Source organism: Monodelphis domestica, chromosome 5 (genome assembly GCF_027887165.1).
Source record: "Monodelphis domestica isolate mMonDom1 chromosome 5, mMonDom1.pri, whole genome shotgun sequence".
Lineage (NCBI taxonomy): Eukaryota > Metazoa > Chordata > Mammalia > Didelphimorphia > Didelphidae > Monodelphis > Monodelphis domestica.
In genome coordinates this window covers 15,583,541-15,608,164 of record NC_077231.1, presented here as the reverse complement: position 1 = coordinate 15,608,164, position 24,624 = coordinate 15,583,541, and the positions used below count along the sequence as shown (strand labels likewise).

The window sequence follows — 24,624 nt, the reverse complement described above, 5'->3', positions numbered from 1 at the left end:
GACCACATCAACAAGCAAACCAACAAGAATCACATGATTATTTCAATAGATGCAGAAAAAGCCTTTGATAAAATACAACACCCATTCCTACTAAAAACACTAGAAAGCATAGGAATAGAAGGGTCATTCCTAAAAATAATAAACAGTATATATCTAAAACCATCAGCTAATATCATCTGCAATGGGGATAAACTAAATCCATTCCCATTAAGATCAGGAGTGAAACAAGGATGCCCATTATCACCTCTATTATTTGACATTGTATTAGAAACACTAGCAGTAGCAATTAGAGAAGAAAAAGAAATTGAAGGCATCAAAATAGGCAAGGAGGAGACCAAATTATCACTCTTTGCAGATGACATGATGGTCTACTTAAAGAATCCTAGAGATTCAACCAAAAAGTTAATTGAAATAATCAACAACTTTAGCAAAGTTGCAGGATACAAAATAAACCCACATAAGTCATCAGCATTTCTATATAATTCCAACACAGCTCAGCAGCAAGAACTAGAAAGAGAAATCCCATTCAAAATTACCCAAGACAAAATAAAATACTTAGGAATCTATCTCCCGAGACAAACACAGGATCTATATGAACACAACTACAAAACACTTTCCACACAACTAAAACTAGACTTGAACAATTGGAAGAACATTAACTGCTCATGGGTAGGACGAGCCAATATAATAAAAATGACCATCCTACCCAAACTCATCTATCTATTTAGTGCCATACCCATGGAACTCCCAAAAATTTTTTTTACTGATTTAGAAAAAAACATAACAAAGTTCATTTGGAAAAACAAAAGATCAAGGATACCCAGGGAATTAATGAAAAAAAATACAAAGGAAGGGGGTCTTGCAGTCCCAGATCTCAGACTATATTATAAAGCAGCGGTCATCAAAACAATTTGGTACTGGCTAAGAGACAGAAAGGAGGATCAGTGGAATAGACTGGGGGCAAGCAACCTCAGCAAGACAGTATATGACAAACCCAAAGATCCCAGCTTTTGGGACAAAAATCCACTATTTCATAAAAACTGTTGGGAAAATTGGAGGACAGTGTGGGAAAGATTAGGCTTAGATCAACACCTCACACCCTACACCAAGATAAATTCAAAATGGATGAATGACTTGAACATAAAGAAAGAAACTATAAGAAAATTAGGCGAACACAGAATAGTATACATGTCAGACCTTTGGGAAGGGAAATACTTCAAAACCAAGCAAGAATTAGAAAGAATTACAAAATGCAAAATAAATAATCTGGATTACATCAAATTAAAAAGTTTTTGTACAAACAAAACCAATGTAACCAAAATCAGAAGGGTAGCAACAAATTGGGAAACAATCTTCATAAAAACCTCTGACAAGGGTTTAATTACTAAAATTTATAAAGAACTAAATCAATTGTACAAAAAATCAAGCCATTCTCCAATTGACAAATGGGCAAGGGACATGAACAGGCAATTCTCAGCCAAAGAAATCAAAACTATTAATAAGCACATGAAAAAGTGCTCTACATCTCTTATAATCAGAGAGATGCAAATCAAAACAACTCTGAGGTATCATCTCACACCTAGCAGATTGGCTAACATGACAGCTATGCAAAGTAATGAATGCTGGAGGGGATGTGGCAAAGTGGGGACATTAATTCATTGCTGGTGGAGTTGTGAATTGATCCAACCATTCTGGAGGGCAATTTGGAACTATGCCCAAAGGGCGATAAAAGACTGTCTGCCCTTTGATCCAGCCATAGCACTGCTGGGCTTGTACCCCAAAGAGATAATGGACAAAAAGACTTGTACAAAAATATTCATAGCTGCGCTCTTTGTGGTGGCCAAAAATTGGAAAATGAGGGGATGCCCCTCAATTGGGGAATGGCTAAACAAATTGTGGTATATGTTGGTGATGGAATATTATTGTGCTAAAAGGAATAATAAAGTGGAGGAATTCCATGTGAACTGGAACAACCTCCAGGAAGTGATGCAGAGCGAAAGGAGCAGAACCAGGAAAACATTATACACAGAGACTGATACATTGTGGTACAATCGAAGGTGATGGACTTCTCCATAAGTATCAATGCAATTTCCCTGAACAATCTGCAGGGATCTAAAAAAAAAAAAATACTACCCACAAGCAGAGGATAAACTGTGGGAGTAAAAACACCGCTGAAAAGCAACTGCTCGACCACAGGGTTGGAGGAGATAAGACTGAGGAGAGACTCTAAATGAACACTAAAATGCAAACTCCAACAACAGGGAAATGGGTTCGAGCCAAGAACACATGTGATAACCAGTGGAATCATGCGTCGGCTATGGGAGAGGGAAAGGCGGGGGGGGGGGGGGGGGGGGGGGAGGGGAGGAAAAGAAAACGATCTTTGTTTCCAGTGAATAATGTATGAAAACGACCAAATAAAATAATATTAAAATTAAAAAAAAAAAAAAAAAGCTGGAAGTCATGAAAAGCAGGATATTCTCTCTCATCTATGTCCCTTTATCTCCTCTGACACTGTTATCACCTGGACTACTGTGATAGCCTACTAATTGTGTTCTCCCTTTCACAAGTCTCTCCCCATTCCATTCACCTCAGCTATCAAATAAATCATCCTAAAGTGCAGAATTGACCATGTCACACCCTCCATTATTCAATAAACTTCAATGGAAGACAAAATCATGAATAAATATATAAATATACATTCATTCACATGTGATATGAAATAATATCTAAAATCCTCTAGCTTTTAACTTCCTAACATTTTAACCTAACTTCCCCTGCACAATATTACTCCATAATATTGACCTCCATGCTGTTCCTTGTAAATGGCACTGAATCTCCTCACTCTAAGCATATCAATTAAAAAATTTTCTACATGTTTGTTTATCGTTCCCAGAGAATCTCCCTCCATCTCCTTCCAAAACTAGAGAAGGCATCATTTGACAAAAGAAAATGTGCACATAAAATTATGTCCTTGTTTCTATTTATCAGTTCTTTCTCTAGAGGTAAATATACAAAAGTTATTCTTCAAACAATATTTCTATTTGAATATAACATTCTTTTAAATTTTTTCATTTCACTCTTCATAATTTCACGTAGATCATTCCATGTTTATAAAAAAATTAATCTACTAGTCACTTCTTACCATAGTGAAGATGGCATTGACTCTCCCCTTTCCGACTTTTAAACTTAATCAACCAAAGCTTGATCACCCCTACTTTGCACTAGGTGGGGAAGCAGGTGTTCAAACTTTGGTTGATTAAATTTAAAAGTAGGAAAGGGAAGAGTCAATCCCATCTTCATCATATGCTATCGATCACAACTGTATTGCCTTGTTGCAGTGAGAGTCCGAGTAAAAGTATATAAAAAGTAGGCAGTGGATTCAGTCTGCAAAGCTTTAAAAAAAAAAAAAACCCTTACCTTCTGTCTTAAAATCTTAAAATACTAAGTATCAGTTCTAAGGTGGAAGAAGTCTATGCAATTGGGGTTAAGTGACTTGCCCAGAGTCACACAGCTGGGAAATATCTAAAGCCATATTTGAACCCAGGACTTCCCATCTCTAGACCTGGCTCTCTAACCACTGAGTCAACATAGCTGCCCCTTCTGCATAGATTTGTTTGGCAACATGAGTAGGTATAAAGGCAGTAGATTGCATAAGTAATTAGTGGTTGAAGCTCAATAGGACAAAATCAATAACAGGATAAAGGACAAAGAAACTGAAGAAAAGAGGACAATTTAGAATTGTATTTGTTCCCAAAGAGATCAAGATGAGAAAGACTGAAAACTGAGATAGTCCAAGGGTGATAGCCTGGGAAAGAAATAAAAGGTCAAAGAATTAGAGGTTACAATGGTAAGTGATTATAATAAGATAAAAGAATTTCAAAATTCATGAACCGGGAAGTAAAATTTGTAAGTAATAGCAAGATCAAGAGTAATATTATCTAGATCGACATCTCACACCTTACACCAGGATAAATTTGGAATGGGTAAATGACTTAAATATAAATATTTACATATTTATATAAATATTTACATATTTATATATATATCATATATTTATATAAATAAATATAAATGACTTAAATATAAAGAAGGAAACTATAACTATAACTAGGTGAACACAGAATAGTATACTTGTCAGATCTTTGGGAAAGGAAAGATTTCAAGACCAAGCAAGAGTTAGAAAAAGTTACAAAATGTAAAATAATTTGATTACATTAAATTAAAAAGGGTATGAACAAACAAAACCAATGCAACCAAAATAAGAAGGGAAACAACAAATTGGGGAAAATCTTTATAGCAAAAACCTCTAACAAAGGTCTAATTACTCAAATATATAAGGAGCTAAATCAATTGTACAAAAAAATCAAGTCATTCCCCAATTGATAAATGGGCAAGTGACATGAATAGGTAATTTACAGATAAAGAAATCAAAACTATCAATACGCACATGAAAAAGTGTTCTAAATCTCTTATAATTATAGAAATGCAAATCAAAACAACTCTGAGGTACCACTTCACACCTATCTGATTGGCTAACATGACATCAAAGGAAGATAATAAATGTTGGAGGGGATGTGGCAAAATAGGGACATTAGTGCATTGCTGGTGGAGTTGTGAACTGATCCAACCATTATGGATGGCAATTTGGAACTATGCCCAAAGGGCACTAAAAGATTGTATACCCTTTGATCCAGCCATACCACCACTGGATTTATACCCCAAGGAGATAATAAGGAAAAAGGACTTGTACAAAAATATTTATAGCCTCGCTCTTTGTGATGGCAAAAAATTGGAAAATAGGGGATGCCCTTTGATTGGGGAATGGCTGAACAAATTGTGGTATCTGCTGGTGATGGAATACTATTGTGCTCAATGGAATAATGAACTGGAGGAATGCCATGTGTACTAGAATGACCTCCAGGAATTGATGCAGAGTGAGAGGAACAGAATCAGGAGAACATTGTACACAGAGACTGATACACTGTGGTACAATCGAATACAATGGACTTCTCTACTAGTAGCAATGCAATGATCCAGTACAATTCAGAGGGATTTATGAGAAAGAACACTATCCACATCCAGAAAAAGAACTGTAGGAGTAGAAATAGAGAACAACAACTGCTTGATCACATGAGTCGATGGGGATATGATCCGGGATGTAGACTCTAAATGATCATTCTAGTGCAAATATCAATATTATGGAAATAGGTCTTGATCAATGACACATGTAAAACCCAGTGGAATTGAGTTTTGACTACAGGATGGGATGGGACGAGGAAAGGAAAAGAATATGAATCATGTAACCATGAAAAAATTTTCTTAATCAAATAAATTTTTTTATAAAAGAATAAAATTATCTCTTTGTAAATGAGGGAATACAGAAGAGTAGGAAATGAGTAAGTTGAGGAAATGGTAGGTTAGAATATTTATTTACAAGGGTGTCATCAAAATCATAATTAATATTTACATAGTAGCTACTATGGGACAGGTACTGTGCTAATTGTTCTACATAGATTTATCTCATTTGATTTTCAAAATAACCCTAAAAAGTATTTTTTTTTAATTCTACAGATAAGAAAACTGAAGCAAATACAAGTCAACTGACTTGCCTAGGGATGTGAAACTTGTAAGTGTCTGAGCCTGGATTTGAAATTAAGCCTAGATCTCTATCCACACCACCAGCTAGCTACCCCAACAAGTATGTTGAAGTCCATAGCATGAAAGGCAAGAGTTGAGGAGGGAAGAAAGACTATGAGCCAGGCAAATAATTGGATGAGGAAATAAGTGGTGTGGCCTGGAGCTAGAGCAAAGACAACAGCTACAAGAATTTTGATTGTAAGTCATGAACTGAGTGAACCCTCCAGGAAGAGAAGATGCTGAGTGAAAGAGATAGGAAAAGCATCTCCAAGTGGTTTTATATTTATTTATATTATATACAAAACACAGGGCCTGAGGCCCAGTAACCCTTAAAAATGCTTCTCGACTATCAAAACTAACCTAGCCTACATTGGATGAGATAAATAATCTGATATATTAATTCAATAATTTACATGCCAAAAACATATAACAACTTCAAGAGTTATCTCTCCAAAGAATATTTATATTTTAATAGAGGATTCCTAGATACTAGATGCCTTAAGCCACCAAACCTTTTTTCTAATCTGGGGAATCTTTTTTTCCCCATTAGAAGATCAAAAATTCACTTCAAAGAAACATCAACCTACTGACTGTCCTGGATGGTGGAACTTACATATAAAATGTGACTACATTTTTTACAATAAAAATATAAAGAAGTGAACAATTTTTTTTTATTTTTTAACAATGTAAAATAATTTGCTTTAAAACTTAAAAAGCAAATACAATTTAATAATACTAAAAATGGTGCACTCCAGATTTACTAAAATGTTTAACTATATCAAACATAATACTGAACTCTCTCTGATACTGTGAAATTGATGTGATAAAAGATAGAAAATTAAATTTCTTAGAATAATGACTTTTCATTCTCTTTCCTTAGTGCTGCATAAAATAAAACAAACATAACCAAGCATTCTAGTTTCTTGGTTAGGAAATTACTGAAATAGCAGTATCTTTTCCCCTCTTTTCAATACCTTATTTTAAATGTGGTTAAGAACAAGAGACACTATAAAAAATGAAAACTATAGCTTTCCCTAACTCAGGCCTCTCTGGGACTGGTCAATCAGCAACATTTCCATTGGTAATTATTGTTATAAAGATGTAGTTACCTCCCTCTTATGAATCCAACAGACTATCGATTACATGCAGGTTCCCAAAAAGATGGCAAAGATTTTAGAGCCAGAATGATGGGCTTGATTTTATGTTGTGACTTTTCAAGAGAAATACTATTTTAATAAACTACCAGGGCCTGTCAGAGAAACTAAATTGCAAAGTAGATGAAGATTCACTGTGCCTAGGGAGAGGTTATACATTTCCAAGATGGAGAACAAAACCAAATTTTGCTGGCCGCATTCTCCAACAACAGAGGCAGAAAAAAAGACATTCTAGTGGAAGCCCAAAGAAAGAGAATTTTAAGATGATGTCGATGTTTCCAGACCTCAGCTCAGTTATACAATCACAATGGAAAGAATTTGTGGTAATTAACAAGCTTTAGATGCTGGAAGTATCCAAACATCTATTCTTTTCCATGAAAACTTTCTGTAAAAGAGGAAATCCTATGGTTTTCACAACTATTCCATGAGCAGGCTCCTCTTTTTTCAAAAAGCCAAGATAGAAAAACACATTTATATGCATGTAAGTGTATAAGTGTATATAATTCAATCAAGAAGCATTTATTAAGTATTTATTTATATGCCAGGCACTATGTGAAGAGCTAGAAATACAAAGGCAACTGCTAGCCTCAAAAAAGCACATGCCCTAATGACAGGGACAACTTGCAAGCAATTATATACATACAAGACATACACGTACAATGTATACTAAGATAATCTAAGAGGGAAAGCAGGTAAGGTTTGAAGAATGGAGAAAGAGACAGAAAGACCAAGAAACAAAGCAAGAAACAAATAGTAACCTGGAAACATCTTCTGCAAAAAGTGAGATTTGCACTGAGTCTTAAGTCAGGGAAGCCAGGAAGAAGAAATAAGGAGGGTAAATATTCTGAGCACAGAGGACATCTAATGAAAAGGCACAGTGTCAAGTCAAAGGCCAACAAAAAGGCCACTGTCAATGAATCATAAAGTATGTGGAAGGGAATCAAGGATAAAGGGTCTTAAAAGATAAGAAGGATTGAGTTTAGGAAGGGCTTTAAAAGTCAAATACTACATATTATATTGATCCTGGAGTTAACAGGGAGCTTTATTGGGATGGGGAGGGAAAAATAGTTGTGGTGGTCAGACTGCTTTAGTAAAATCATTTGGTAGCTGAGTGAGGAATGAATTAGAGTTAATAAAGAAATATTTGAGCTAGGGAGGATCAACACAGAAAGCTAATGCAATAGTCAAGGGATGAAGTGATGAGATCCTGTGCCACCACAGTGGCTAAATATGGGGAGAGAAAATAGTATATATACAAAGGATGCTATAAAGGTAGAAGAAAGAAGACTTGATTAGATATATAAGATGAGGGTAAGTAAAGAGGCAAGAATAAAACTGGAGCCTCAATGGAATAGTGTTATACTCAAAAGTATTAGAAAAAATTTAGAAAAGGTGAAGTTTATATGGAAAAGATAATGAGGTCTTCTGGGTAAACATGGTGGCAGTGTAGACCCAGGACTCTTCCTCTCCTCACCACCTACTAATATAGACTACCTCAAAAGGCCAAAAAAAACAAACAAAAAATTCATATAAATGAAGGGACTCCACAATAGATCCCAGCACTGAAGGTACTTGGGACTTGGGCATTTCCACACTATAAGGGGGTGAAATAGTTTCCACCAAAACAAGAGCTGATCAACCCTCCCCCACCCCACCTCCAGAGCCAGAGTCAGAGCCAAAATGAAGTCTTTTAAAAGAATGTTATTTTCCTAAGGATTATGTAATCCTGATTTTTGATCAGTAGGTGGGAATTCAATCTTTTGACTTCTCCCATGGTTATTCATTTCTAAATACACTTATTCTGACTTCTATTCTAAATGCTGAGCTATTTGCCACAAATCTAGCACAAGGAATGCATAGAATGGATTAGATGATCACTTCCCTATAAAGCCTAGGGAACACCAAGAAGGATTCTTAGAAATTATTAAATCCAACCTCTTCATTTGAGCTAAGAGGAAATCTGAGAAACAAAGAAGTATAAAAAGATCACTTAAAAACTACCACTTATAACTATGTATAATAGCACCTATGATCCATACATGCCAAAAAACATACATTCCTGAATGTGTAGAGGTGGGGAGGGGAAGGGATTGAGAAAGAAAAGAGAAAAGGGGGAGGGAAAGAAGTAGGGAGGTAGGAAGGGAGAAGGAGGTAGAGAGAGAGACAGCCCAACAGTTCCCACTCTTAGAAACTCCTCCTCCCTCCACATTCTAATCCTCTTGAACCCCATTGTGGATGATAAACCTCTGCAGCTTTCCAGAATCTGTCATTCAAATTCTTGGATTAGACCTCTATCACAGTTCCTGAGATTTAAACACTAAATTCATGATCCACAAATAAATAGGTATTTTTTAATTTGGATTTGCAAATTATAATAGGAAAAATATTTTACTATTTAAATACTGAAGTTTCTCTTGAACTGCTTCACAAAGGATTAATTTGGAAATAATTCAACCAATTAGCATTTATAAGTATTTGAATATGTTTACAGTATACAGACAGTATACTAACCAATGGAGCTAGATGAGAAAGCAATGAGTTAATACAAGGGAAACAAAAATGGAAAAACTATGTACTAACAATATAGAGACATGTGCATATACATATATTGTGAAGAGGAAAACTGAAGTGAGTTTTGGACTTTCTGCCACTCAAGTAAAAAAATAGTAGTTGGAATGTTAGAGAGAAGATATTGACAAGAATGACAGTTGGTGGGGGGAGGGCAACTGGGAGAGGAATAATTGCTTTTTCCTAGCCCTCAGACTGGAAGGAGTGCTCTCTCCCTGTCTCTGGAGAAGTTCCTCTCTTCCTGGACTTTTCCAAATGTGTGCTCTACCTGAATTCCTGTGATCCTGTCATCGAACAAAGGATATGAGGGGAGTGGTTTGAACTGAAAGGCTGGTTTTTAGGGGCTTCAGCCTGAAGAGACAAGCCCAACCAGCTCTGAAAGTCAGAACCTTTTCTTACTCTTGCTGTCTTCTGCTAAGACTTTGAATTTAAGAAAGCCAGCACAGATTAGCATAGACAGGAATAAAAGAAACCCCACCACCACCACCAGCAGCCTGCAAGGCCTGGCCTCAATCCAAAAGCTGAGAGAAACTCAAACCCAATCTAGAGAAATCCCGATTCCTTCTCATTTTTCAAAGATAGCCTCTCAGCCGGGGGTATCTCTATCCTTTTACCTCATCAGGATCCATAGTCCCTCTATCCCTTCAACTACTTTATTCCCTGTTACAAAACCTTCCTTATTGCCTGTACTTTTTCAATCCCCTTGATTCCTTTTAATTATTACAATATACAAACACACAGAGAAAGATGTATATATAACCAGAGCCTGTAAATAAAAGGTAATCTCAGAGAAGGCATAACTAGCAAGGGCTAGGAAAGGTTTCTTGTTGAAGGTGGAGGTTGAGTTAAATCTTGAAAGATGACAGGGATTCTAAGAAGCAGAGATTTAAAAAAAAAAAGGATATTCTAATAACATGGGACAAATGCAAAGGAACAGAGAGAAATCTGGAATTATGTCCAGAGAGTTATAAAACTCTATATACAGTTAGAACCAGAAATACCACTGTTGAATCTGTTTCCCAAGGAAATCAGAGAAGAATCTAGTAGCTCTCTTTGTGATGCCAAAGAATTGGAAATCAAAGGGATATCCATCAATTAGGGAATGGCTGAACAAGTTGTGGCATGTGATAATAAGAAATGATGAACAGGTTAATTTTTTTTTTAAAAACTTGATAAGATGTACATGAAATAATGAAGGGTGAAATAAGTATAAACAAGAGAATATTATATACAGTTACAGAGTATTTGGAGAATAACTTAGAAATGTCCATCTCCAGAGAGAAAACTGATAAAGGGAAACATAAAAGACATACACATTTTTTTATTGGGTGATGTTGTCTAATGCCTTAGTAAAATCACTTTGGCAGCTGTGTAAAGTATGGATTGGAATAGGGGAGCACCCTGAGGCAAGGAGATCTGCCAAATGATTATGGTAATAATAATGATAATAATAAGAAATCGGGTGGCAATTTACGAATGAAGAGAAGTACGCATATTGTGGAGATGGAAACAAGATTTGGCAAATAATTAGAACGGTGAGAGACAGTGAGTCCAAGATGGCACCAAGGTGACCAAGGGAGTGGGAGTAATGACTTTGACTTTAAAAGTTAAGTTTGTTCAACTGTTTTTAACATTTCTCTCCTTCTAAGCATCTCTACCCTAGTGTGAGCTATGCCCCAGAATGAAAAAGGTAGTTTATTATTTTACTTCTCTCAAAGCAGTAGGTCTGGAGGTTTACTCACAGAATTTCCTCAAGTTAATGCCTTCGTTCTGCTATCTAGCTAATTTTCATTTTGCTTAACTATGATCATATTTGAACTAAATTTCCCTGTAACTACAATATAGCTTATGTCTCTACATTTGCACTCCTGCTTTTTAACCAAGCATCTAAAAGAATTACCATCACCTCACATCTATCAGAAATTAAAAATACTAGAGGAAATAGGGAAAAATAAATACTCTAATAAACTGTTGATAAAATTGTAAACTCGTCCAAATATTCTTAAGAACAATTTGGAACCATGCCCAAAGGTTATATTACTGTGCATACCCTTTGACTCAGCAATACCACAAGGTCTGTATTCCAAAGAGAACGAAAAAGAAAGAAAAAGAATCTGTATGAATAAAAATAATTAAGTAACTTTTTGTACAGCAAAGAATTGGAAGTTGAGGGGCTGCTCATTGATTGGGGAATGGCTGAACAAACTGTGGTATATGATTTTAATAGAATGTTACTATGACAAAGGGAGTAGTTTCAGAAAAATACACAGCAAAAAAGACCTATATGAACTTATGCAAAGTAAAGTGAGAAGAGCTGAGAGATCACTGTGCATAGTAATAGCAATGTTGTAATGATCGACAATGAAAGGCTTGGCTACTCTGATCAATATGATAACCTAAATTGATTCCAAATGACTCAGGATAAAAAATATACTATCCACCCGCAGAGAGAGAATTGATGAACTAAGTGCAAATCAAAGTATAGTTTTCTTGCTTACTTTTTTCTTTTTTCTGCAATATGTTAATAATGAAACTTTGTGTATCATATCAGGTATACAATTAATTGATATCATTTTGCTTGCCTTCTCAGTGAATAGAGGAGTGGGAGGGAGGGAAAGAATTTGGAACTCAAAATTTTTAAAGTATACTAAAAATAAATAATAAAAACCTGAAAATAAACTGCAGTAAGGCACATCACCAACAAAATTAAATAAATCTGAATTTTTACCTTTTAGGAAACTTGTAAAACAAGTGTGAACATATATTTCTTCTCAACAAAAATATCACAGCAATATGAACTGATACAATATGATTTGAGAGAAATTATAAAAGCTATGAAAGTATTTACATTATAACATTGAGCTTAGTGTTATGGTTGGAAAGTGGTCTTTTCTTCCTCAAAAGCAGGGAAAGCTGTGTTTAAGTCCAGTTTCTGATGTATACTGGCTTATGTGACCCTGAGCAAACTATGTTAGTCCAAATTAACAGACATATTAAAAACAACTAGATGACACAATATAGAATGCTAGTCTTGGAGTCAAGAAGACATAAATTCAAACTATACCTCAGATGCTTGTTAGTTATTTGAACCTGTGACAGTCACTTAAATTCTCTGTGACTCAGTTTCCCATAAAATAACAGAACTGGACTGGATGTTCTCCAAGGTCACTACTAGTTCCAAATGTATAAGCCTATAAAACTGTAAATAGCCTTAATGTACAAATAAATCTGGTTCTTTTTATGCCTATATAAACAAAAAATGAATGAAACAAACAATCCTAATATATGAAAATGTGATTCCTATATTAAAACAATAGGCTAGGAGAATTAAAAATTCTGGCAATACATAAAAGCCCTTTCTCATTTTAGAACCAAATTATATATAGAAAAAGTTCCAAAGCTTAAAGTGTTAGACTCTTCTAGCTTTATGTTGTGGGGGGGGGGGGGGGCGGGAAGAATGTCACAGTCATGTAATTATTTGCCTTATGCTAAGGGACAAATCATAAACCTAATGATATTGATTCCAAGTGTCTATCTCTAACCCAGCAATTCTGCTACAATTGTCATAACTACCCCCACCATCTGTGAATAATATATTGTGGGGGTAATGGCTAAAATAATAAAACAATAGCCTTTATTCCTGGCATATATTTTTCAAACACAATAAGGCATTAACATAAACATGTTAAAAAGCTCAATTTACAAACTTAAAATCAGCACCTCAGTCTTATCAAGGAGAAAGATCATTTCAATGTCTGGTGAAAAAAAGATTTCACCAGAGAACCCCTGCACTGTAGTCTAACATCAAGGTCTTCAAATTCACAAGAACAGATCACACTTTCAAAGAATTTCACCTCTCTAAATGTTGACATTGAAATACATTGTGTTGTTAAGTATAGTGTATTGTTAGCCTCTTCTTTGTACAGAAGACTAAAAACACAATTATAGACTCTACAATCTCTGGCATTAAAGCATATTGGCCAACCTTGCTAAATACCATCCAAGTCCTGAGTGAGTCAATTGCATTTATTTGTAAAGTTTCATATTACTTTACCTTGAATTATTGATATCTATTTTGAAATTATGAATGAAACTTTCATATATGAATCAAAATGGAATTAGTAGAATGGAAGGAAAGGAGTTAAAAGCATTTAAAAATAACATAGGAGATGAGTAAAAATGATAAATGTTTTCAGTGTTATATTATTACATACCCTGCTACAACTGTAAATAAAGCTCAGTGTCCTATGATTAATATTAGTGCTATAGCAATTATACTTGTTTTACCTTGCCCTCTATGAAACTTATTGTATAAAATGGAATCTCTTAAGACTATCAAGTCTGACTTACTATTTATAATTTCTTTTTCATTCTGATAAAGGTGCTAATGGTAACATTAACATTAAAACTAATGGCTGCATTCTCAAAGCAAACAGTGGCATTTAATTGACTATGTCACCATTGGCGAACCTTTTTAGAGATCACGTACCCAAACTGCACCTTCAAGCTGCCAATTGTAAAAATGGAGACTTGAATACTGGACTTCAATCCCCAGAAGTCCTTGCTCCACTTCCCCAGAATGCTTTGTAATATCACTGAATTCTCACCTGGGCCAAGAGCAAATTATGATATAAAGGGTCTCCACTGGCAAGCTGATGCTTCTCATGATGTGAGTGAAATTGAATTGGGCCTCTCGGCCCACCTGGCATGTGACTTGCTTACTTGTATTTTTCTTAAATTCTCAACCTTTAATAAACCTCTAAAAATACCATACTCCTTGCAGAGAGAAATTAATTTCTACCTGCCTCGGTTTTCCCAAATTTTAACTGTTACAGTTATGGCAACCACGAAGGGATGAGAACTTCTCAAAATTTTTAGCCTAGAATTTTTTTTTTTAGCCACATTTCTCTGGTCAAGGTTTTTTACCCTTGCAAAGCTGCTGCATTCCAGCCATTAGATAGCTCACCCCACCTGGCTCGGCCACTTCTCCCTGCCTGCCTGCAGCCATCCGCTCCAGACCAGTTTGCTATTTGACCCAGATTGTAGCTCACCTGCCCAGCCCGGCTGCCCACTCGGCTCCCGGCCCTGCTTGCCTGAGTTCCTGTCCCGGGCCTGCCCACCCCAGTGCTCTCTCTCTCTCTCGCTCGCTCATCCGGTCCCTGTTTACCCCAGATCCGCGATCACCTGGTGACCTGCCTGCAGATCGATCATCACTCAGGACTCATTTCTACTAGCTGGTAAAAAACAGGGGGTATTGGCCTCAACATGGGCGGTATGGGAGGGGAGAGAGAAAAAGGGAGAGAAGAGACTTTCAAAACAGGAACTTAAAAGCATGGCTATTTTATAAGAATATCTTTTAATTGCATTGATCCTTTTATAGACTTCACCTCCGTGTCAGGGAAAATATTCAGCTCTGTACAACCTTTTAGCTAACTTTGGGGAGGCAGCTGTGTGTCTCAGTGGACTGAGAGCCAGGCCTAGAGATGGGAAGTCTTTGGTTCGAATCTGGCCTGAGACACTTCATGGCAGGGTGACCCTGAGCAGGTCATTTAACCCCATTGCTTAGCCGATTTCCTGCCTTCAGACAATAGACATCTAAATGGATAATTAAAAAAAAAAAGAATCCAAGGAACTTTAAAAAGACTGGAGGTTATATATTTTAAGGCATTTCAGACTCCAATGGCTTATAAAAATCTCTGTATTCTATTGTATTTTACTGTTTGCTTTATTTAAGGTTTAACTTTGTGATTTTAAATTCATATATTACTGCATTCAATATTATTCTGTTACACTGAATCATTTTAATGTACTGAGTTTAACTGTTAAATTCTGTTGCTTTTCCCCTATAACTATACTAAACAAATATCATTGTAATTAAGCCCATATATGAAAAAACAGCCTTTCTATTTTTGCCTTTGTAAATTATCACATAGAGGATAGATGGACCTCATCAGAACTGGTTACAATTGCTATAACAACCTTTGGAAATTTTAATGTGCTAAATATCTCAAATTGATTTTAAGGGTTTTTTAAACATAATTTTTGGAATTTTTTTTTACAATATCTGGTCATTTTGCCTGCCCCTGCCACAAGGTAAGGCCCATTCTAGTAGCTGAAGTGAAATACATTTTATAACCCCAACCTTCCCACATTTCTAAATATGTGAATGGAAGTTAATCTCAGGGAATTTGTATCCCTAAAAAGCCTCCAAAAAAGGAGCATCCCTCATTTATACTCTTCAGCTCACTACTTTACTTCCACCAGAATGATATCTAGATTTCTTGATTATGTTCTTAACCCAAGATGAGTTTTGCTTTGTTTAAAAATATGTTTATTACCAAGGTTGAAAGATTGCTACATTTGTAAAAAATTGTGACAAATATCCATCAAATCATAGGTTTTTTTAAAAATGCCATACAGCAACTTATGTGAAATATGATAGTGTGTTTGTTTGCTATTGTAATTAATTGGGCTATTGAGAATTTCAGGGATTTTGATATCTGCATATTTGTAATACTGTTCTTTAAAAATGAAAAATGTTACCTTGTTCAATTCATTTGCTCATACTTACAGTGGATCATGGCCAGATATGAAGAGGAAATGGATCTCATTTTTGCTGAGAAAGCCTTGTATTTTATATTTTCTTAGCTGACATAGCGTGTCAGTGATTATAAGCTACATTTTTATTTTTAAAGCTCTTTTATTATTATATTTTTCTTGCATGTGAAATATACTATTTCAGTTTTTTTCTCTTTTTTATATTTGAAGCACATGTCACCAGCATTTAGATTTTCTTTAACTTTTTTATTTTTCAGTACTATAAGTTTAAAATAAATTTGTCAATGCATGCCCAAAAAGCTAGAGACTATAAAAATGATGCCACTAATTATTTAAAAAATTATGGGACTTTGCTTAATGATTCTGTCTGATTCCAAGATATACACAAAAAAAGCCATTGCATAGGGCCAAAGAAAACCCAATCCAGGATGGATTGATGCACTTCTAGGCCAATGCAAAGGTTTTGAACCTAGTGTGAAGACTCAAGGTTACTGTGTTTAACTTTGTTAGACATAGGCTTTCCTTGTGTCCACACTCACTCTGAAAATACTCACAGACGAGTATCCCCAAAATCTTGGCTCCTTATATCTTATAGCTTATAATCTGGTCCTTTTCCGCCTTTCATAGTGTGGTACCTTTCTGTAGTCCTGGCTACTGACTGGGTAAATGCATTATGGCCCATTCATCAAATGATTGGGCCCTGATTCAAGGACCTGTTATAGATTTATTTTTTCCTTTACTTAGAATTTTTACACATAAGACTTTGATAGTCTATATTTTCATCCAGAAATTTTTCTTTTTTTATTTGGATTTTTCTGATGTCTTTTTATTTTCTTGCCAATTGATTTGTATACCTCATAACTCAGCCATGCATACCTAAGTGATTCTTCTCAGTTTCCCCAAATTTTAACTGTTACACTATGAGCCCCCTGCAATACCCCAGGCAGCAGAGGAAGTGTTCTCACTGGCCTGCTGGACAGAGGGATGCAGCACGTGAACATTGTTACCAGGAGTGGTGGACAGGGCGAATGGAGAAGCCCCTCCATCATATCAAGGCACCTGTGCCACACCTTCACCAACATGGGGCTATGTCATTTTGAGGAGGTTTTTTGAGGGCTATATTCATTGAGAGAAAAAGAGAAAGGCAGGATGTGAGAGTCCATGTATGGCATAGAGTGCTGAAATGATAATAAACATATCCTCTCCAAACTAAACATTTGCATTCAACAAAAGCAGCAACCCCAAGGAAAGACAACTACCAGAAGACATAATATCAGTGTTTCTCGATGTGGGAATGGCTTATTGCTGACTTGGAGGAAAAGGTGAGCCAATACATGATTGGCAACAGTAGAACAGAAAAGGAATGGGCAAATTAACAGAGATCTGGTGTTCAAACTCATCTGAGTTAAAACATTTTAAAACATAAAGATTTGTCTGAGGAAAATGATGGTAAAATTCAGAAACTACCAAATGAAAAATGAGACCTCCACAGGGTTTACCAGCAGTATAGTTCATCCATCTCTAAGAAGGCAGCATTTGACTCCATCAAAAATAAAATGCAAATAAAACCTAAAGAAGTGTAGGATTCTTAATTCAGTAACAAGACAGATGAAATTCACTTTTATGCTAATAGTAACAACCTTAAAGTGTTTCTATGGTGCCCCAAAAGCTATTTGTGGCCCAAAGACCTGGGGTGCTGAGTAAATACTAATGGAGCCACACAGATCAGTGATAAGTGTATGATCCTAAACAGATGGGCTGAACATGTCCATAGTGTTATCAGAAGATTGTCATAAACTAACACTAAAACCAATGACCCTATACCTCAGGTTGAGGCCAATACATCTTTAGCTGAACTTCCAACTGAAGAAGAGGTTCTGAGTGTCATTAGGGTCCTCTCATGTGGAAAAGGGTCTGGTGCTAATTCTATTCCAGTAGAAATTTATGAGGGAAGGAGTTCACTACACATAAAAAAACTGATTGGAATCTTCCCAGTTATATGTCAATAAGAGGTTATTTCACAAAAGATCAAGGAAGTCTCCATTATCCACCGCTATGAAGGAAAAGGAAATAGTTTGTCCTGTGACAATCACTGCTGGGGGTGGGAGGGGTGGGAGGAGGGTAGTCTCTCTCTTAATCATTGCTATTAATATTCTTGCCAGAGTCCTTATCAGGCTGATCATTCACCTGAAAAATGGCCACCTTCCTGAGAACCAGTACAGAGGAATGGTCCATATGGTGTTTGCTGCCCAAAAACTTCAGGAGAAATGGCAAAAACAAAACAAGGGTCTGTACCCAAAATTCATTGACCTGACCAAGTCTTTTGATATTATCAGTCATGATGACTTGTGGAAGATCATGGCTCTCTACAGAGAAGTTCATCAATATTGTATGACTATATATGCTTGCACAAATTCTGGCAATACTCTCATGTTTCCCCAGTCACCAAAGGAGTGAAGGAGGCCTGAATGTTTTCACTTGTGCTTTTTAGCTTGTTGTCAGATATATTGTCAGACATCTTTGATCAGGATGAAAATGGCATCAAGGACAACTAACACAATGACAAAACCTCAATGACTATAAATTATTTAACTTGAAAAAAGGCTACCAGGCAACACTAATGTTGACATGAAAACATGGTGCACGACTTTCTGTTTGCAGATAATTTTATGTATTCAGTGCAGCCTATGAGGCTGAAAGACAGCAAAGCATGGATCAATTCTCTGCCACTTGTACTAACTTTGGCCTGGCAATTAATGGAAAGAAAATAGAAATTCCATATCAGTCAGCACTGCATTATCCATACACAGAGCCATCAATTACAGCTAATGGAGAAATTCCTAAAACTTTGGATAGGTTCATTTACCTTAGCAGCATACTATCCAAGGATGCTCACATAGGTGCACACAATGGCAGAGCTAGCTCAGTGTCTGTGATAACATGTAGGAAAGAAGAGGTATTAGTCTACTCCCCAAATTGAAAAGGTCTACAAAGCTGTTGTGATGACATTGTTGTACGCCTGTGACAGTTGGATAGTATATAAGTGCCATGACAAGAAATTTAATTTCTTCCAGTTGAAATATTTTAGCAGATAAGGTACCAGACACTGAAGTCTTTTCTAAAGCTGAACTGCCATGCATTCAGACTCTACTGCAAAGAGCACAACTCCAAAGGGCTGGCTTTGTAAAGAGCTCACACAGAAGTTGGAGAACTTCAGTATCAATTGTGAGACATGGGATGGCACAGGACCATCCTTCATAGCATGCCAGCAATAGCTCAAAAGAAACACAAAATATGCAAATTTAAAGACATTTCCATCTGTTCATGTATGCTATTTTTGCCCAACATGTGATAGAGCCTTCCAACTTGATACTGGTCTGATCAGTCAGTCAGACACAGTACACTCAACACAACATAATAATGTCATTTTGGATCTCTTTGACTATGAAGGATACAACAAATAAAAAACCAACTAATGAAAACATTATCACAACAACTGACTCTGGAAAATGCCAATATGTTAACTGAATCATACATCAAAGTAGACTGCTGCAAAGTTTGGGATAATGACCCTATGAAGGCAGTAGTGGGAACCACTACCCTCCACCAAATCCATTTTTCCCACTGTTCTACTTTTCCCCATTCAGCAAGAAAGTTTTCAACTTCTCAAGTCATGGGCATAACAATTACAGCCCCCAAATAATGTAAAATTATGGATGTATAAAGTTGGCTACTTCAAAAAGATTTTTACTTTTATACAAGATCAAACAGAGTTGAAGAAAGCTCTGTCGAAATATACCTTAAATGATTACTTTGTGACTTTGAGACTCAAATCTTACAGTTTACTTCTGTTCTTTTGTGGGTTTTTTTATTTAAAAACATTTATTTTTATAAGCATTTTTCTTTCCCTCATACTGTCAATTTCTGACTGAACGATTACAAAATAAAATAAACATAAAATTCAAAACAAATATACAAAGTCCAGTAAACAAATTCTCATAATTCGCATGTCCGAAAAAATATGCCTCATTCTGAATTTTAAGTCTATCCTCTCTCTGACTAGAGGTGAGTAAGGTATTTCATCTTGAGTCCTCTGCTTTTCTCTATAATCTTGTTATGGTTGTAGAAACTGTTCTAGCTCTATTCACTTTACTCTGCATCAATTCAGAGGTCTTCAGTTTCCTCTAAACTATCCATTTTTTATAGCACAATAGTATTATATTACATTCCTATATTACAATTTGTTTAACCATTCCCTTAGAGGTAGGTAACTTTCTAGCTAATACAAGAAGAATTTCCATAAATACTTTTTGTTTTTATGGGTTCCTTTCCTCTCTCTGATCTCTTTGTAGTACAAGTCTTAAAGTGGCAGAGTTGAGTAAAGCATATATTCTTTTGAACATATACTCATAATGAGTTGCTTTTCCCTCTGAGAAAGCAGATATTATTATAGTTAACAGAACTTTAAAAGAAATTTATTCCCAAATTTGATATCCCTCTATCATTAAAGACAGAGGCCCTTGTTCTATAGGACATTTTCATTGCCCACAATATACTGTGTACAGGGATAACAGAATGATGATGTCAGCTAGTCTTTCAGTTGCCCGATGCTAAACATATTTTGGGGTAGGTAGGTGGTACAATGGATGAAGTACATAGGCCTGGTGTCAGAAAGACTCCTGAGTTCAAATCTGACCTCACTGTGTGACCCTGGGCAAATCACTTAACCCTTTTGCCTCAGTTTACTCATCTGTAAAATGAGCAAGGGAAGGAAATGGTAAACAGCTCCAGTATCTTTGCCATGAAAACCTAAATGAGGTCATGAAGAGTTGGACATGAATGAAATGACTAAACAACAATAAACATATCTATAATTACCAAATGAGGTTATTCTGGATTACTATGAAGTATTAATGCAATATGTTGTCTGTTCACAAACAGATATCATATGTTCTGCACAGAATGACCCATACTCCCTACCACAATCTTCAACCAAGACACTGGATCTTTCTTCATAAAGGCCTGTCATGAAATAACAATGTCCTTTAGTTCCTTGGAAGATGATCATAATCCACTGCTAAGGCCATTTGGAAAGAACTTCTCACTGCAAAAAAACAAACAACTCTCATTCATTCTAAGAATATCTTGCAAGGGAGGAAAGGAAGAAACGAGGAAAGAAAGGAGGAAGAGAGGGAAGGAGGGGTAGAAGGAAGGAGAGGAGAGAGGAATGAAATAAGGGAAGGAAGGAAAAAGAGAAAATAATATTCTAGACTAAGATTCTATCATTCTAGTGATTCTTAAAGAGATGTGGCTTCTCTCTTCCATTCTCTGTGCATCCATATTGGTTCTTAAGCTATGATTCTATTTGCAATAGCTCACTCCTTCAATAATATTCATGAAAAATGTTTAAATAACCAAATGTCTTATGAAAACTAGCACCAACTTTATGTTCATCTTCCTCCCACATGTAAAATAGGTCACAAAATAAAAATTCCTTTCAGATTGTTTTGAATCAGGATGGTCCATTTAGTGTGATATGGCTTTCAAGAGGTTTTCTTTCACTATTTCTCATGAGCAATTTGAGCAAACTACATTAACAGTATAATCTTATTATAAGTAATATTTATTAAATTCACAATTAAAATAATGAATCCTAATATCACCTTTACTCAGTGTCACTTCTTATTATCTTTTATTGATGTCTATACATGTAATTTTATGGTACTGTTCACGTATGGCCATGTCTATACCAGTTAAACACTAGTCAAAAATATTCCCATATTTTGAGTAATATCAGAATACCATCAGTCCATGTAACAATTGCACAAGGTCTTATGGAATCTTATAATACACCAGTTATTATTACAAAGTTAAAATTAATGTAACTTGAAATGATTTTGTTAACCCCACCCTTTTACCACAGGGTTGAACACAACAAGTAATTAGTCTGCTCCCTACCTGCTTTTAGCAGAAAATGCACATAGCCTTTCATTGGCATAGCAGGCTGAAGGAAAGAGAAAGACCAAACTCCTTTCAAGAGAACCTTCTAGGAAAAAAGGAGATTTGGCATTCTCAAGGTAAAAGAAACATCAATTTCATATGAATTAAATTGCCTATTGGAATGAATTATGTAAAAATTTAAATCCATATTCCCTAGGAAATAAACAAGTTATTTGATAGACAGATTGTGCTACCACTTTAAAAAAGCCTACTTTTTTCATCACCTCATATATCTAGAACTCAAATTAGATTTTCCTATCTTTTCAAAAGTAAAACTGTGATAATATGACAATAGAAAAAATGCTAGGCTTAAAAATCTAGTCTTTCTACCTCTGCATTTAGTTATCACAGACCAATCATTTAATTCAATACAAAGCATTCTTACATTCTAATAGGGGAAGACAAAAATATAAGGGGAGGGAAGTGGGAAATGAGAAGTGCAGAGGTAGAACAGTTGGGAGAGAAAGCTGATTTTGGAAGTAAAGTGCACATAGCAGAGGACTCACATGAAATGGCAATTTGGGCCAAACACTCACCTATCATGAAATTAGGCACCAGAGGAGACACATACAAGGCTACTAGTGAAAAAAAGAAGCAGTCCTGAGAGTGAATTGGGCTGGACATTTTAGGCAATTGGTTACTGTCTACCTTTTCTTTCCATCTTTTAAAATCTACTCTCATTAAATTTAGGTAACACTGGACATTCTGTCTAGTTTTCCTCTTTTTTGTCTGGATTTCTAGGATGAAACAATCACCTGTCCCCAAATTTCCATCACTTCTACTTCAGCAACCAGTTTTTGTTTGTTGGTCAAATGTTCTGCACCAAAGTATAACAAATGACAGAAGAGTTTTCTGTTCACTACAGAAGAGATGCTCCTCAACTACTAGATGGGGTTTCTTGGCACCAGGGAATATTGAATTTTTCTGACACTTATCTGAAAAATGGCAATAATAATACCTATATTATCTACTTTACAGACTGTTAAACTCAACAACGTAAAGTACATAAATTTCTTTTCCAAACTTGAGAGGCTCATATAAATGAGAGTTCTAAGAATGTTACACCTTGTAAATTCATCAATACATTCCTAAATGGTCTGACATAAAGACAGAAAAAGCAATTGCTTAAACTCAAGAATTTATAGTCTCTATTTTTGTGGCACCCTTTAGAGATGGTGAAACCCTCTTTTCATTTGTTTCTCACCATCACTTGAAATTGTATTCTGATTTGCTCAACAAGCCAAATTAAATGTTAAGGAAATCATTAAGCCAATAAACAACCTAAACAAAATTAGGAGAATACTAGCCTATTTAAAAGGTCCAAATATATATATGAATATTTTGTAAGTACTCATTCATGTAAATACAATGTAAATATTGGCTAGAACTTAGTCATTGAATATGCTACTGAAAAATCTCTTATGTATTCATTAATGCAAAGTCATCTTCAAAGAATAATTGACAACCTTCTTTTGGCTCTTTTGTTTTAGTCCAGACAAGTGAATTCATCCATACGGTGACCTACCTTCAATATGTGAAGTCCTTCCACTTAACTTAGAAGGCAATTTATTAGAAATGTAGAGAATTGCTGGGGGCACAGAGAAATTAAGTTACTTGACAGTGGTCATAGAGCCAAGTCAGAGGCAGGAATTGAAATTTAGATGAAAAGATCAGTTGCCTTGATAGCATTCTACCTTTATCTCACCTACAAATATACTGAAAAGTCATACCACAATGACTTTTCCTATCAAGAATCTTTAATTTGGATACTAATTCCTCCAGGGTGATCCACATTAGTAAGATTACATTTTATCTTCTCCACACTACCTTTTCTTCCCTCTAAGTGAATGGAACTGCTTATTGAAATGAACTGTGTAAAAACTTAAATCCATTTCCCTTATAAGGCAAACCAATTATTTGATGGATATTAAAACTGTACTACAGTTTAAAAAAAAATAAAGTTTATTTTTGTGCTTCACATCATATACTTATAATTTCAAATTTGGTTTTCTTGTTTTTTCAAAAGTAAAACTTATAGGATGACAAAGTAGAAAGAGCAATAGATGAAGTCTAATCTAAGAGTTTGGGTTTGAGCCCTACTAGCTCCAACATTGAATTGTATAATCAAAGAAATATAGCTTAATTTAAAGTAACTTTAAACACTTACTAAGAATCTGCTATGTGTAAGGAAGGATTTGGTATCCAAGATATATAGAAAAATAAATGGTCAAAGGATTTGAACAAATAATTCTCAAAAGTATTTCAAAGTATTCATAACCACATGAAAAAATACTCCAGATCACTAAACAAGAGAATTGCAAATCACCTCACATCTTGAAAATCGGCAAAAATGGCAAAAAAAGTGGCACCAGTCCATACTGAAGGGGTTATAGGAAGATAAGCGCACTAAAAGATTGTTGGTAGAGCTGTGAAATGAGCCAACAATTTTGAAAATCAACTGAATTTTGCAAATAAAGTGACTAAAACCCTTTGAAACAGAGCTAGGCTTATAGTCCAAGAAAATAATTTATAAGAAAAAAGGCCCCATAAACTCCAAAATATTTACAGCAGCATTTTTTTGTGATAGCTGAAAAGTGAAAATGAAATAGATGCTCATCAACTGGGAAATGGCTAAACAAAATATAGTATATGAACATAATGGAATGCTATGCTATAAGAAATGTATGTGAAGAAAACAGAGAAGCAT

General features: G+C 35.5%; 1 protein-coding gene across 13 annotated transcripts in view; it reads right to left on the bottom strand.

Moving 5' to 3' along the window:
• The window catches only part of CCDC91 (coiled-coil domain containing 91), a 481,978-nt gene that overhangs the window by 432,211 nt on the left and 25,143 nt on the right, over nucleotides 1–24,624 (bottom strand). The gene's annotated exons all lie outside the window — the stretch shown is intronic.